Genomic DNA, 15,207 nt, shown 5'->3' with positions numbered 1-15,207 from the left:
CCCTGTGGCTGAGACCCCACAAACATCTCCATCTGGTACTCCTCTTATCATCACCCCTCTTCTGCCCCAGCTCTCTGGTTTGTGGATGCCAGGCAGCGAACCTTTCTTTTTTTTTCTCATCAGCTCTTTCTCAGGAATCACCATCTGCCTCTGGCAGCTCTCATCTCATGTTAGCTCTCATCTCATGTTTTTCCTGAGTGAACCAGTTAGCTGTGCATCCCTGGGTCATCATCATCTTCTGCTTTACAATGAAGCAAACTTACCGATAAGTTTAGATACAGCCAACTCCTATTTTATTAATGGTATACTCTTGCCTCTGAACTCTCCTACCTATTCTACCTTCTTAAAAATAACAACAACATAACAGCTTTTTTATTCTTATCCAGCTTGCCCAGTGCTCTCACTAAACTCCACATATAATCAGTCCCCTTAAAAGATCCAAACTCTTCAGAAAGAGCTTTTCTTTCCTGGGAACATTGTCTGCATGTCTTCTGATGATTTTCTATTTCTTTAAGGCATGTTTGCATCTATTCAGTAACTATGCATTGCTGTTCAATGTACAAGTGCCCAGTTAATAGTCTAAACATGAATACTTCTCTGATCCCTTCATAGCTTTGGACTAATGCAATATCTTCTAATATGGGGCATACCTCAGGAAACCTTCTTCCTCTTTTTCTTCCTGATCCACCATTTTTGCCATTTCACATTAAGTCCTTTTTAAATCAAACTTTAATGCATAAAGAAATTGATATAGATTCCTTTGTGCAAACAGGAATATTAGATTATTTCATTACCAGGTATCCAACATGTGCTGGAATCCATGCTTGAACAGTTTTCACACCTGAACATACTAATTCTGTTATCAAAAACAATAAATTATTTATTAGATCATTTGCTTACTAAGGCACTGTAACGGTCCCGGCCCCTACCTCGGGAAGAGGGGTCGTTATCCTTCGCTGATTTGTCTCTTGGATGGTTCCCCGGTATCCGACTGGGGCGGAGGGGGACCTGGGCCCACCCCCTCTCCAGGTCCCAGCCCAGGACCCTAAGGGAGTGCATCTGAGACGCGCTGTCCAACCGGGGGGGAGGGGGCTATGGCCGCAACACACTGGTCCCTGGGGTTTCTGACCCCGTCCTGGGCTGCTTCCTCCGACCCTTTCGGGTCTGTATGTCTCAGTTTGGTTCAGCGGTGTTTTCGGGGTTGACTCACCCACTCAGGTTGCGGGACAGTCGGTTGCCCGTCCTGGGTCCGCCGTCGGTCCTTCCACCCCGCCGTCGTCCGGAGCAATCGTCCTCGCCCCGTCTCCCCGGAGCTCCCTCCTCTCCCCCCTTTGAGTCCAGGCCTTTAAACCCCGCGCTCCTCCTCAGGGACGCCGGCGCATGCCCCCTGCAAGAGGGGCTGGGCGCGTGCGTGGGCGGCCCCTCCAGGCGAAGGCTCCTGCGCCTGCACCGACCACCGTCCCTGGGCTGGCGTGTTAGAGCCGCTCGGACTTCCCTGCGGCAATGTCCCGCGGCGCCCCTGGCGTGGGGCATAGGGTTGGGGCTTGCGATCCCCACCGCCCGGCCCCTGCCTACATCGGCAGCCGCTGCCGAATAAGCACGGCAGAGCCGCTCAGGCGTTTCAGCACCTGTCCCCCGTGGTGCCCCAGTGTGGGGCGCGGGGTTGGGACTCACGATCCCCACCACCCCGTCACAGGCACCCCTTTTAATAACCAGTATATCTGATAATGAATCTAAAAATATAATAGATGTCATATTCTGTACAACCTTTATCTAGTCTAATGCTAACATTATTCAGGTACCATTATGGTTTTCAAATTAGAAATTCTTTTGGACTTCTGAACTGCAGGCATCCAAAAGGCTCTTTTTCTATCCATTTTTCATCTTTAGGTCTGTCACTATATATTAAGCAATGGTGACTAAATTTACCATATCTAAACACACAAACTTAATTTCTTATGTAGGGTGATTCTTTCTTTTGTTTTCTTTTATTACATAATTCTAAATACACCTCCAGAGACACCATTTCCCAGATATAATTTACTGCCCCCAACTATAGATTTTAATTTCTTCTAGTCCTTAGTTTTCTGCATTTTGTCTCTGCTCTCTCTTCTCCTTGTCCCTATCTCTGCTCTCTATGCTCCCTCTCCGTAGCTTGTCACTGCTCTCTTTGTTGGTCTTTTTTTCTCTGAGGCTATGTCTAGACTACAAGCCTCTTTCGAAAGAGCACTTTCAAAAAAAGGCATAATTGCTTGTAAAACGAGGCTCTCCACGGTCGAAAAAACTGCCACATTCTTTCGATTTACTTTCAAAAGAACGCGGCAGCAGTCTAGACGCAGGGGAAGTTGCCTTTTTTTGAAAAAATCCTGTACTCTAGACACACCCTGACTGACTTGTTGAGTGACACAGCAAATCCTTCACCTGGTCATTGTGCATCTTTGGCTTCTTTTTCCTCAGTTGCTGTAGTCCGTCTGCTGGTGGATAGATCGGCTGAGTTCTCAAGATATGGTCTGCAAAAGTAACCATTAACATAGAGTGACTCTACTTATCATGATCAAGATTGTTGTATTTCACTAGCAAGCATGCCCCTGAAAAAAATCACTCTTCTTTTTGGATTAGCCTGCAAGTGAACACAGATCTCTGCAGACACTGTGATCATGATGAGTTTTAAATGTGGTGGTGGGAAAATGGGGTTGCTTATGACTCCCCAAGAAAATACAGATCGCATTTGTGCAGCTTTTGTACAAGAAAATTATTTTTGATAATCCTAAACTTGTCCACAGGCTGCAATCACTCTTGTTAACTTATCCTTGCTGAAGGTTAACAAACAAACCTATGCTGCACTTTTGGAGGGCTCCCTGGTCCTTATGCAGCCAAATTGTGCGGTTTGGGAAAGTGTCGTACCATGGGGATAGGGAAAAAGCAGCCCTGCTATGGAATCTCCATGACAAAATTAGTAAGAACATAAAGCAAATAATCAATACTATTTCTCAGGAAGACTGTCTTCTTATCTGTGCATGCATCGATGTTGTGTTAGGCCATAATGCAGACCCATGGAGTTCTAGGCAGCTCACAGAAATACAGCCTCTGGTTGTCCAGTACTGCTACCCCCTCCTCCATGACTGTATAGAGCAATTTGCCGCCCTGAATAGCTGCTGCCTACTTAGCTCCCCACTCCACCAGGCCTGCACAGCAACCACTCACTCCAGCACCACTACCATACCGCCTGCATGGCTTCCACCTGCTCAGGCCCCAACTCCACCTGCCTGCACAACAATGTATCCTGCATCCCTTCCATTGCCTCAATATGCGGTATCTCTTCCACAATGAGTTGCTAAGCATCGTCGCAAATATCTTTACTTGAGAACAGTTCCTTATTGCCGGGCACACAGGTTGTCATTGGATTGAACCTCACCTCCTGGCCCTCTTCAATCTCCTGATCAGCTTTAGTCTGTGTATCTGGGACAAGTATTTCTGGCTCTGTTCTCTGAGAGCTATCTATAGTATTGTGAGGTTTGATTGTGAGATTCCCATCCAGGATTTCATCCAGTTCTTTAAAAACAATGAGCATTTCTGGGTGCAGTACTAGACAGGCTGTTTGCCTCATTTGCTTTCTGGTAGTTCTGCCGGAGTTCCTTGATCATGGCTCTGCATTGTGGGGTGTATTGCTCATATCCTTTCTCAGAGGGCTCGAGAAATGCAACTTTAAGTGTTTCAGGTCCTATGGCTCACTTGCATCTTGACTACACTGTTTCTTCATACCAAACACCAGTTAGATCCAAAAGCTATACATTGTTCCAAGCAGGAGAGATTTTGAAATGATAGCCACCACCCCTATTTCCCTGAGGAGATGCCATGAGAACCACTACATAATGTGCCACAGACACAGGGAATGGATTTAAATTTCCTAGTGTCTGGAGATGGGATGGGAGCATCTCTTTACCTATAAACATTACCTGGCTGAAAGGCAGCTGAGTTCAAGGTGATGTCCAGAGTGGCTAAAAGGGGCACTGTGGGATACATGCTGAGACCAATAAACTCAACCAAAACCCTACCTAGTACACACTGCATGATAAGTCCCTCGTGGGGCTGGAAGTTTTTGTCACCAAAAGTGACCATATGTCATGATATTTGTCACGTTGTAATGTGCACGCTCAAAAGGCAATTTTTTGGTGACAAAATATGCCTGTGCTGACAAGGATTTAGTGTCATCTGGAATTGCTATGAAAGGATTCACACAGTTCTAATCATGACTTCTACCAGATTCATGCTATTATCCCCTTCCTCCCTCCACCTTATTCCTCCTCTTTTCAATTTTTGTCTTTTTCTTCAAGAATCTGGCTTAGCCAGCACAGATAAATGTACATTTTGCAACACTTCTAGGTGCCTGTAAAGACAAAGGAAAGGTGGAAGTAGTAACTTTAATATTCCAAAGCCACTAAAAGTTTGTTGTGGCTGATAGGACCTTGTGCTGTGCCTGTAATTTCCCACCAACCATGATCCAAGCAAAAGAATATATTTGACAAAAGTTGTACTTTCTATTATGCTTTTCTTTTCTTTCCCTACTGTGTGAGTTAAGTTTGTTTTGTTTAGTTTAATACAAAATCAAATAGAATTTGAGTAACAGCTCATAAATATCTAAACTGACTTTCTCTTAAAATAAAAAGAAGTTAATATTGACTGTCAAAGCAAACATATCCCCCTTTGAAATGTTAGACAGCTGTAGGGGAAGGTAATAAGGGCACTGGTTAAAAGAAAACCTTACTTAATTTCTTATGCTTTAAAATATTTGGCTATTTTCCTTCTTGCTTTATATATCTTTTAGAAATGGTTAGTGTGATTTTTAATGGTGGTTTTTACAAGGGGATTAAGTCAGAAATAACTCAAGAGAAAGCTCTTGATACTGTGGTATTAAGAGGAGCCCAAGGGCAAGAGGATCAAGAGTGCCCTGATAACTAACAGTAAATTTGAACTAGCTAGAGGAACACAATATACCGCAAATCACTATTGTTATAATCTGTATCTAAAAGATATAAATAATACATTTTTGGAAAGTTCATAACTCACCGGATATTAATAATATTGTATAATGTAGGTGCAAACAATGGCATAAACTGAAATGATAATTCTTAAAGTGTGTTTGCCAGTCAAACAAGGGGTAGCCCACCCTAAACAAGGGAAGTTGATTTCTCCATTAGGCAGTTACTTCCAAAGTACTTCGGAAGGCAATGAGAATGTACTTATATATCAGATAAACAAAATTATCAAGCCAACAGGGGGAGCACAAAGCGGGGAAGGGAGATAAGTCACTGTGGTGTATCAGGTGAAGATATTTTGTGCTGAGGAGAGCTCTCTTCTGTTGGCAAAATAAAATGAACTCTGTAAGAGGTGGTGGCTGTGTCTGTGGGAGAAACTCTTTTCCTGCACCAGCATTTCTAGTTCCTCCTTGTATTTGAAGTCTTTTCTTATAAGTAAATTTTGTAATGTGATGTGACAGCATCATGGGTTCAGTTCTAGCAGCTACAGTTTCAAGCTTAACAGAATGAAAATCATCTCTGTTACTTGCTTCAAATTTAGAGTCTCTAGAAAAACATAGAAACCAAAGGTTGTGACCCTGTAAATATCCACCATTACAAAGCCTAGTCTAGTTTATAAGTTTTATTAAAATTACATTCATGATTACCCAAGCATATACAAATCCTATACAGACCTATGCACCAGTTACAAATATACTTAAATTCATATCCTTGACAATAGTGTTAGGATCTGATGGGTCTCTTATGACTTGATCATCAATAGACAGATAATTCCTGCTGGAGTTTCCCAGAGGGAGCTCAGTTGTCCCATTCTGGGCAGACATCCCTTTTTTTTATAACAGTTCTATCTAAACCTACATTCTGTGCATATCCATAAAGGTGTCCACCTTCTTTCCTCTTATTTGTTTGTATTCCCCTTACAGGACACTGTCCCTACCAGTCTCTGGAAACTGAAAAGAACCCTCCACTAAAACCACAAAGACATACACACATACCCCTTTGGCTACGTCTACACTGCGGAGCTATTTTGGGATACTGGAGGTATCCTGAAATTGTTATTCCACGTCTTAAGAGCTATGCCAAGGTCCGTGTAAACCTCAATGCACAAGGGATAAGGGGCATTTTGGAATAGTGCTTTATTATGAAATTTGGTGCTGTGTAGTCAGCACCAAATTTCAAAATAAGGTATTTTGAAATAAAATCACGTAACTTATTTCAAGGTAAGGGCGTTGTCAAGATGCACCCTTAGGGTATGTCTACACTACAGCACTAATTCGAACTAACTTAGTTCGAATTAGTTAATTCGAACTAAGCTAATTCGAATTAGCACATCTAGACTTAAAAACTAGTTCGAATTAGCATTTTGCTAATTCGAACTAGCATGTCCACACAGAGTGGACCCTGAACAGAGGTTAAGGATGGCCGGAAGCAGTGCCAGCAGGTCATCAGGTTAGGACTTAGAGTGTGGAGCTGCTGTCTCAGGCTAGCCGAGGGCTGTGCTTAAAGGGACCCGACCCCCACCCCGGACAGACAGTTCTCAGGGGTTCCCCGCTTGCAAAGCAGTCCTGGCTTGGAGTGCCCGGAGTGCCCACACTCGGCACATCACAGCACTCGGCCATCAGCCCGGCTGCACTTGCTGCAGGCTGCCATCTGGAGGGGGGGGTCAATCGAGGGGCTTCAGGAGAGTTTCCACCTGAGGAGCCCGCAGAGCCAGCCCAGTCCTCCCCATCAGAGGCTCGTACCCCATTCCTCCCTCACCTCCTTCCACTTACCCCTCCCTAGCCCCCCTTCCTGATGTACAAAATAAAGGACACGTGTGTTCAAAAATAAAAACTCTCTTTATTGAACAAAACTCAGGGAGACTGGGAAAAAAGGTGGGAGAAGGGAAGAGAGAGGGTGGGAGAGGGGAGGGCAACTAAAATGATCAGGGGTTTGGAACAGGTCCCATATGAAGAGAGGCTAAAGAGACTGGGACTTTTCAGCTTAGAAAAGAGGAGACTGAGGGGGGATATGACAGAGGTCTATAAAAGCATGAGTGGTGTGGAGAGGGTGCTTAAAGAAAAGTTCTTCATTAGTTCCCGTAATAGAAGGACTAGAGGACACCAAATGAAATGAATGGGTAGCAGGCTTCAAACTAACAACAGAAAGTTCTTCACAAGCACATAGTCAACCTGTGGAACTCCTTGCTGCAGGAGTCTGTGAAGGCTAGAACTAGAACAGAGTTTAAAGAGAAGTGAGATAAAGTCATGGAGGTTGGGTCCATGGAGTGCTATTAGCCAGAGGGTAGTAATGGTGTCCCTGCCCTCTGTTTGTGAAAGACTGGAGATGGATGGCATGAGACAAATGGCTTGGTCATTTTCTTCAGTCTATCCCCTCCAGGGTACCTAGTGTTGGCCGCTGTCGGCAGACAGGCTACTGGGCTAGATGGACCTTTGGTCTGACCCAGTACGGGCATTCTAAGCTCAGGGGTCAGGGTCGAGGGTCTCACTGGACCACCTTGATTTTCATGCCAACCTGCTCCTGGGTGGCCAGGCTGGCAGCTATCCTGCCCTAGACGGCCACTTTCCTGTGCCTAGTGCGGAGGTCATGGATGAGGTCCATGATGTCTGCACTAGACCAGGCAGGTGCCCGCCTCTTGCGGACCTGGGCAGGCTCCCGGGAGCCACCAGCCTGGTCCCGGGAGGAGGTGGAGGGCTGGGTGGTAGCGGGTGGCTGGCTCAAGCTGTGCCAGGTGCAGGGTCTGCTGGCTGGGTGCTGGCAGGCTTGCACCTGGCACAGGCACCGTAGCCAGACCGTGCCCCTTTAAGTGCTCCAGGGCTGGGAGGGGGGGCAGAAGAGTTTCCCTGGTGGTGCCCAGAGTGGCCACCAGAGAAACTGGGGAGGGCTAGCCTCCCACTAGTTTGAATTAAGTGGCTACACAGCCCTTAATTCGAACTAGTTAATTCGAACTAGGCGTTAGTCCTCGTGCAATGAGGTTTACCTAATTTGAACTAAGCGCACCGCTAGTTCGAATTAAGTTCGAACTAGCGGTTTGCATGTGTAGTGCCTATCAAAGTTAATTCGAACCAACGTCTGTTAGTTCGAATTAACTTTGTAGTGTAGACATACCCTTAGAGAACAGGGACTCACCTCCTCCAACAGAATTTTCACTCAGAGCCCTCTGCTTTCAGGTCTGTTTGCTAGCTCCTGTGCCATTGCTCCTGTCACTCTTAGTTTGTCACAATGGATCTCACCATACAATAATTCACCTCACCCTTACTCAGCAAGAGCTGTTTCAGTGGCTATGATCCCTTTGGAACAAGTTAAAATGCTACTAATGCTGGCAAGTATATCTATGTAATCCCAGCAGAGAAGAAACAATCTAACAAAGAGGGACTTCATTGGGAATAGGAAAACAGGATCTGGGGAAGGAGAAGTTTAAGGTTAATAACAAAAACGAAACATGAACGAATCAACACATTTCTGACCTAATACTCTCAGTTCTTTTCAGCATGCAGTTCCCTTCCCGGCTTCTTGGTAGTCAGATGGTGCTCAGAGAATGATGCCATAGAGAAGTTCCAATGCCCTGGGAGCATTGGATAATTCAAACAAAAGGGGTCCCCTTACTGTGTCTTCACCTCTGGATGTGTCAAGGTCCTCTTCTAGCTTCCTGAACTGGAATGCTATGATGCTCTCATAAAATCATAGAACCAAAAGGTTAGAAGGGACCACAAGGGTAATCTCATTGAACTCCCACCACTATGCAATATTTTTTGGGTCTAAACTATTCAAGATGGATGTCTAGCCAGCCTCTTTTTGAAATCTCTGGTGAAGGAGGACAATGGAACAAACAGCCTAGCGAAGCATCAGCTGACCTTCAGTAACCAGAGCTGAGTCAAATCTCTGCCACTCTGGTCATTGATAGCCACAGGCCGGGCCAGTGCACTACATCTCATGCAGTTCAAAGACTCCCTCTATGTGGAATGGGAGTTAATCAGAGACTCCCCTTAGCTGATTTGTGTCTCTCTCAGCTCCCAAACTCAAAGCTCAATATAGGTTGCTCCTCCAAAAATGGGCACTCTCTGGTCTGGCAACATCTGTGGTCTGGCAGGACCATGGATGCTCCTGGACCAGACCGCCCAGGAGCCTAAGGACTGGAGGGCCATGGCAGACCGATGGAGCACAGTGTCAGAGCCCCATGACAGCCAATGGCAAGAGGTGCTAGGTCCCCACCACAAGAGCCAGAGCCTGGGCCGCTTAAGGAGTTGCCAGCAGCTGGGTGAGCAGCTCAGCCAGGTTGGGGCAGAAGAGGACGAGGGTGAAGAGGGATTTCACTGGGAATAGGAAAAGCCTGCTGGCAGCAGTCAATGAGCTTAGGGGTGAGTGGCAGAGGATTCCCCCTTGTCCAGCAAATTCTCTTGCGTGGGACCTGTCAGATATCGATGGTGCTGGACCAGGGATGTCCAACTTGTATTGAACCTATGTAAAGCCAGTTTTTGTCTTCACGTCAGGCTATCCCTCTCACTGAGAGTACTGACCAGCCTTGGCTCATCATTGGCTGATCAAACTGCTTATGCATATCACTCCCTGCAAAGGCTTCTGTGACGGGGTGAGGCAACCCCGCACTAAAGGTGCCCCCCCCCCAGTGGGGCAGAAAGAAGCGCCGCGGCTTGTCCTGCCGCCGCAGGGGACGCGGTCGGCGGGGTAGCCGGGACGCGCCGCTCGGCAGGCAGTTTAGCCGGCACGGCCCTGAGCAGCGGGGGGGGGGGTGACGGGATGAGGCAACCCCACACTGAGGGTGCCCCGCCCAGCGGGACTGAAAGGAGCGCCGCGGCTTTTCCCGCCGCTTCCGAGGACGCGGTCGGCGGGGTAGCCGGGATGCGCCGCCCAGCAGGCGGCTTCACGAACGCGGTCCCGAGCACCGCGGGAGAAGGACCCCCGCGCTAAGGGCGGCAGGGGCAACGGGGGAGGAACGCCACCCTACCGGCCTCAGGGCGGGCGGCCCCGCAGACGCCCCCAGCCAGCCCTATTCTCCACTGCTGCTGGAGGCAAGGAAGACGCCAGGGGTGAATAGAAACAGCCGGGGAGGAGAAGCTGGAGCCAGAGGTGAACACAGGTGCGGGTGCTCTGGATGGGCGGGGGCGGCACCCTTCCCAGGTATAAAACCAACAGAGTCAGAGGAAGAGGGGGAAGGCGAGGAGGAGGACGCCAGAGGAAGGGACTGAGAGGCATGAGGAGGCAGCAGGACAAGCCAGCTGGTGAGCGAATGAGCGAGGTCGTGAGGAAGCAGCCCAGGGCGGGTGTACTGGAGCCCGAGGGCTGATGCATTGTGGCTCCGTGCCCCATCAGCCAGGTTGGGGGAGAGAGGAGCGTCTCCCCCGCCTTAGGGCCCTGGTCTGGGGTCTGGAGAGAGGGAGGGCCCGGACCCCCCTCACCTCCTCGCTCGAGGGATCGTCTGGGCGACCGAAGGGAGGGTGACCAGGTGCCGTGTCACGGAGATTGGGACTGTCCGGGACGGCAATCGGGGCAGCGGGGCTGCCCGGGGCGGGGTGGGCCTGTGGACCTCGTAACAGCTCCCTTTTGGAATTATCTTGCATTTCTAACCCATTCTGTCCCCACCCTAGATTCTAAACATTCTGGGTATGTCTACACTACCCCGCTAGTTCAAACTAGCGGGGTAATGTAGGCACCCTAGATTCTAAACATTCTGGGTATGTCTACACTACCCCGCTAGTTCAAACTAGCGGGGTAATGTAGCCTACCTAGTTCGTGCCCCGTGTAGCCGCGCTGCACGGGGTTCGAACCAGCGGGGTTTTAAAAATGGCGGCTCCCCGCTTATGCAAATGAAGCCCGGGAAATTCAAATCCCGGGCTTCATTTGCAAGTGCGGTATGCCTACATTACCCCCCTAGTTCGAACTTGGAGTGTAGTGTAGACATACCCCCCGAGAAATGGTGTCCGAGGCCTTAAGGCTCAGTCTAGAGTTCTAGGAGATGGGAAACAGCAAGTAGGTGTTACACATCCTTATTTGGAAGCTCAACTACTGGCTCTACAGAGAGTCGGGACTACAGACTATTTCCAACTCCTGGAGAATCGAAAAGAGGAAATCCTCTAATGTCAGTCTTTCTATGGAGATGCCCATCATCCCAATGGAAACTTTATGATTACCATAGCTCCAGGAATTCCCACCAAGTTTCTTGAAATGAGATCTTTTAGCTCTTCCTCCCTGCATCCTAGCAACAGATCAGTAATTTCAGCTTCTAGGAAAGTTCACAGGTCTCTCCCACTTGTTGTCCTGCTCCCAGGTTTGGTAGCAAAGGTTATTAGGGAGGGCTCAGCTAGGGCACAAAACTCATATCCCTCAAAGCCCTTTGCACACACCTCCACCCATGGAAAATCCTCCATGAGAAGATTTGCTGCCTGGCACAAACAGGGTTCCCTGTCACCCTCCCAAAGTTAAAGTTCTGGTTCCTGATACATGTTTAGAGATCCAAATGTTGGGCTGCCCACTCACTGTACATGCTCATTACTGCTACTCTGGTTCCTTCTGCTAAGCCTCTTGGGGTGATTTTGCTAGGATTCTGCTGGACACCCAATTGCTCCTGGCACTGCCTAACCCAACATGGGATTAAGGAGAAGAGAAATAGTTGCATATAGCCATGGCAGTGCGGACATGCAGCTTTTCATCCCTGCACAGAATGGTGCCCCAAGAAGAAGGATGGTCTTATTAGTGCCCGTGAACAAGGAAAGAAAGGCAATCCCTAAATGGACCACAGGTTTAACCATCCTGGACCAGACATAGATCTCTACCTTTAGTGCTATAGATAGTGGAGAGAAGAGGTATTTTCAGACTGACAATATATCAGAATTCTCCAGAGAAGATCTGCTTTCATGAGATTTTCAGCCATTTTTTTACTACCTGAATCAAACCCAAACTCTAAATCTTTTGAGGTTCTTAAATCACTAGTCTGCCTGATAGATGTGACCAACTCTGCTGGGTTTTGCCACTATCCTATTCCTGCATCTGTGGCTAGAAGAAGCTTCTTCCTTCCCCAAATATGAATTATAAATATTTGAAAAGACATTTGGGAGATGTTTCATAGGTGAGAATAAATTTAGTTTTAAAAAAAAGGTGTGATGACGAAAAGTCTTGAAGAACCAGAATAAAATATTCTGTAAGTACTTCACAGAACATTTTCCTATATAAGCAGTACATTTTACATCTTACATGCTCATCTCCATGAAGAGCTGGGAAGAGGGGATAACTCATTAACAGTATCTCAGGAGAAAACGTTTAAAAGAAATATTAAAATTCAGCACTCAGCAGTACCATTAGTATATAGCCTAAAATATTCCATTTGGGTAGCTAAGTTTATTGTTCTATTAGGAAGATAAAATTTCTTTTCTTTCTGTTGAAGGAACTTTAAGATTCTGAGTTAACTATATCAACTATGTTATTTTCCCTTTATGTAGGAATATTAATTATTGAGAAACTCTATAAAATTTAAATGACTTTGCCAATATGCCCATTGCCTTTGATATGTGCAACATCCCCATCCCTCTCAAAAAAAAAACCCAACAAAAAATAAAAGCAAACAAAAAACAAATCAAATTTGTAGGGCTCGGTTCTGCTCTCTAATTAATACATCATCCTCTCACTGGAATTCCTGTGCATGGATTGGAAGAAAGAATTTTGTCATTAGTAAGGATGTGGAAAATGTTAGAGTCCAAAAGTAACTACACTTTCTGTAAGGGAAATATCCCGAAGAAAGGTTAATAATCACTTATGGTCAGGCTTGTTAACTTGATCCAGGCCTTTAGTGTTCAAGAGATATAATGGAGCTATAATCAGCCTGAAAATTCGCACCAGAGAATTCCCATGGTATAAAGAAGCTTTCCACATAGAATATCTATGCCAGACCAGTGCCCAAGACCTTGGAGTAGGAACCTGTCAAAGATGGGGAGTGGGAAAGGTAGAGTTATACAGAGTTATGTAATCCTCCATTGATTCTGAGTCCATCAAAAATCAGTGGCACGATTTAAAGCTACCCAAGAGTCACTTTTGTATGGTATTAGGGCGGTCAGTGGCCCTCAAATCAAGGAATAATATTTGTCTTCCTTCTGCCTGCTGCCATGTTGTATAGAATGGCCCATGATCACGAGTACCAATTTCAAGGCAGACTGTTCAAAAGCAGAGTAGAAAACCCAAAGTGACTGTATGTTCTATAATTAGATTTCACCAACCCAGTAAAAATTCTGCACTACTAAAGCACTATATCAGTCTTATGTCAGGCACTCTGGTCTGCCTTGCCAGCCTTTGCTTTGCAAATTGGGCTTAGAGGTAGATGGTTGCTGTACACAAAATAGTCACATTGTTCCTAGTCCCAAGAGATGATGTAAATGTGTACCTTAGTCCTGGTCTACATTAGGGAGTTATTTTGAAATAACAAGCTAAATTTGTTAAGGGGCTGGTTATTTAAAAATAATAATTCCTGCTTTCCCTGGGGAATAAGCTTATTTCAAAATAGTTATTTCAGGCGTTATTATTTCAGAGTTAGTTATTTCAAAATAATTTCCTAGTGTAGACATGTTCTTAGTTTTCACACTAAGTCTATCCTACAGAAAATGATCTAATGATTTATTAACTAGGAGAAGAAATAGAGCTACTAAAGGGTTAAAGCAGGCAAACATATGTACACAAATGAATTACAGTCTACAGCTTCAAGAGGTGACAGAATTTTAGTAATCTGTCAGGTCTAGTTGTCTTTTAGGGCAAACTCTGGGGATCTCTGCTTCTATTTCATAGCTCTGGTCCTGTGAGTGTCCAAACAGCAAAAGGTGAAAAATTAGCTTGTGAGCTATTTTTATGTAGTTCTTCCAGAATTCAAGCTTATGGGCTAATCCTATTTGTATGCAGCTTCTGTATGAGTATAAGAGGGCAATTAACAAAGTCTTTGCATTCTGATGTCCCATAATAGCCCACTTAGTTTTGATAGGTCTTGATAATTAGATGATCCTTGTTCACTGGGTTCCCAGTTTCAGTATACTTTTTACAGTTACAAAGCAAAAACTTAAATTATCACTTGATCAAGATATTAGATTAATGCATGCAGCAATTTATAAGCTTTTTATAAAGTCTAAACATATTGTCATAAATCCAATGTATGAACCTATTCTTTGCTCATGGTGTAAGCACCGATGATAATTGTAAAGCTCTGAGCTCCTGGTATTTGTAAAGAAGCCCTTAGAGTCAAATTTAAATATACTAGAAGTACTTTACCACTCTCATATTAAATTCACACCTGATGATTTAAATGTCAGTCTACCTGGCAGCTTTTTGTAGCTTTCACACCTGAAGAGATATCTTTTCTCTTTAGACTATATTCTGAAGCTAGGCTTACAAGAAAACCTAGAATCTCTTGTCATATCAGAAGATAAAGAATTATTTTATATTTGTTTTACAATTAGAGCAACACATCTCTGTTTGAGAATTGAAACATTCAGATTTACTTTAAAAAATACAGTTACAGAAATTGGAAAAATCAGTATACATTACTCTGCAACTCACCTATGAATACTAAAGACATCTAGCACTGAGTAATGAATAAACGTATATAGCATTGTATTAAATTCAGCTTAGCTATGTAATGCCAACTGGCATGCAAATAATTCTCAAGTATACAGTTTTAGGCAAAAAATGTACCACACATTTTCTGTTGGTAGAATGTATGCAAAAAAAGATTCACATAGATGAGTGTTTGTAGTAAAAGTATAATTCTCTCTAAATGCCTAGCAATGTACAAATTAAAATGCATTTCACAGTGACTTAGATTTTAGCATGCATGCCGAAATTCCATTATTAGAAAGACTTAAGATTGCAACTAATGTTTAAAATTAAACTGATGATGTTCCCTTCCTTAATTTAGTTAGTTGTGCCTCTGATGAAAAAGGTTACATACAAAGACGAATTTTAAATATTAGGAAGTTATTTCTCTACAATGTGTATTAAGGAAGCTATTTCCATCATGAATACTCAGTCATCTGTTTAATAAGTTAATGCTTCTGCAAACAGAACGTGCTCCAGGGTTTGGGGCTTCACTATTCTTCATTTTCAGCTTGTTCTCTCCCATTGTGTAACATCTTTTGTTGTTATTTTATATAAAGACACAGCAACTGGAAATAATGACGTCCTC

General features: G+C 45.0%; 1 long non-coding RNA gene across 1 annotated transcript in view; it reads right to left on the bottom strand.

Moving 5' to 3' along the window:
- Nucleotides 1-15,207, bottom strand: part of LOC142829430 (uncharacterized) — a 55,924-nt gene that overhangs the window by 16,884 nt on the left and 23,833 nt on the right. The window contains exon 2 of the long non-coding RNA XR_012903834.1: nucleotides 2,422-2,510. This is a non-coding gene — a long non-coding RNA (uncharacterized LOC142829430). The remainder of the gene's footprint in view (nucleotides 1-2,421; nucleotides 2,511-15,207) is intronic.

This window comes from Pelodiscus sinensis, chromosome 5 (assembly GCF_049634645.1).
Source record: "Pelodiscus sinensis isolate JC-2024 chromosome 5, ASM4963464v1, whole genome shotgun sequence".
In the NCBI taxonomy this organism is placed as follows: Eukaryota; Metazoa; Chordata; order Testudines; family Trionychidae; genus Pelodiscus; species Pelodiscus sinensis.
This window is presented reverse-complemented; position numbering and strand designations above follow the sequence as displayed.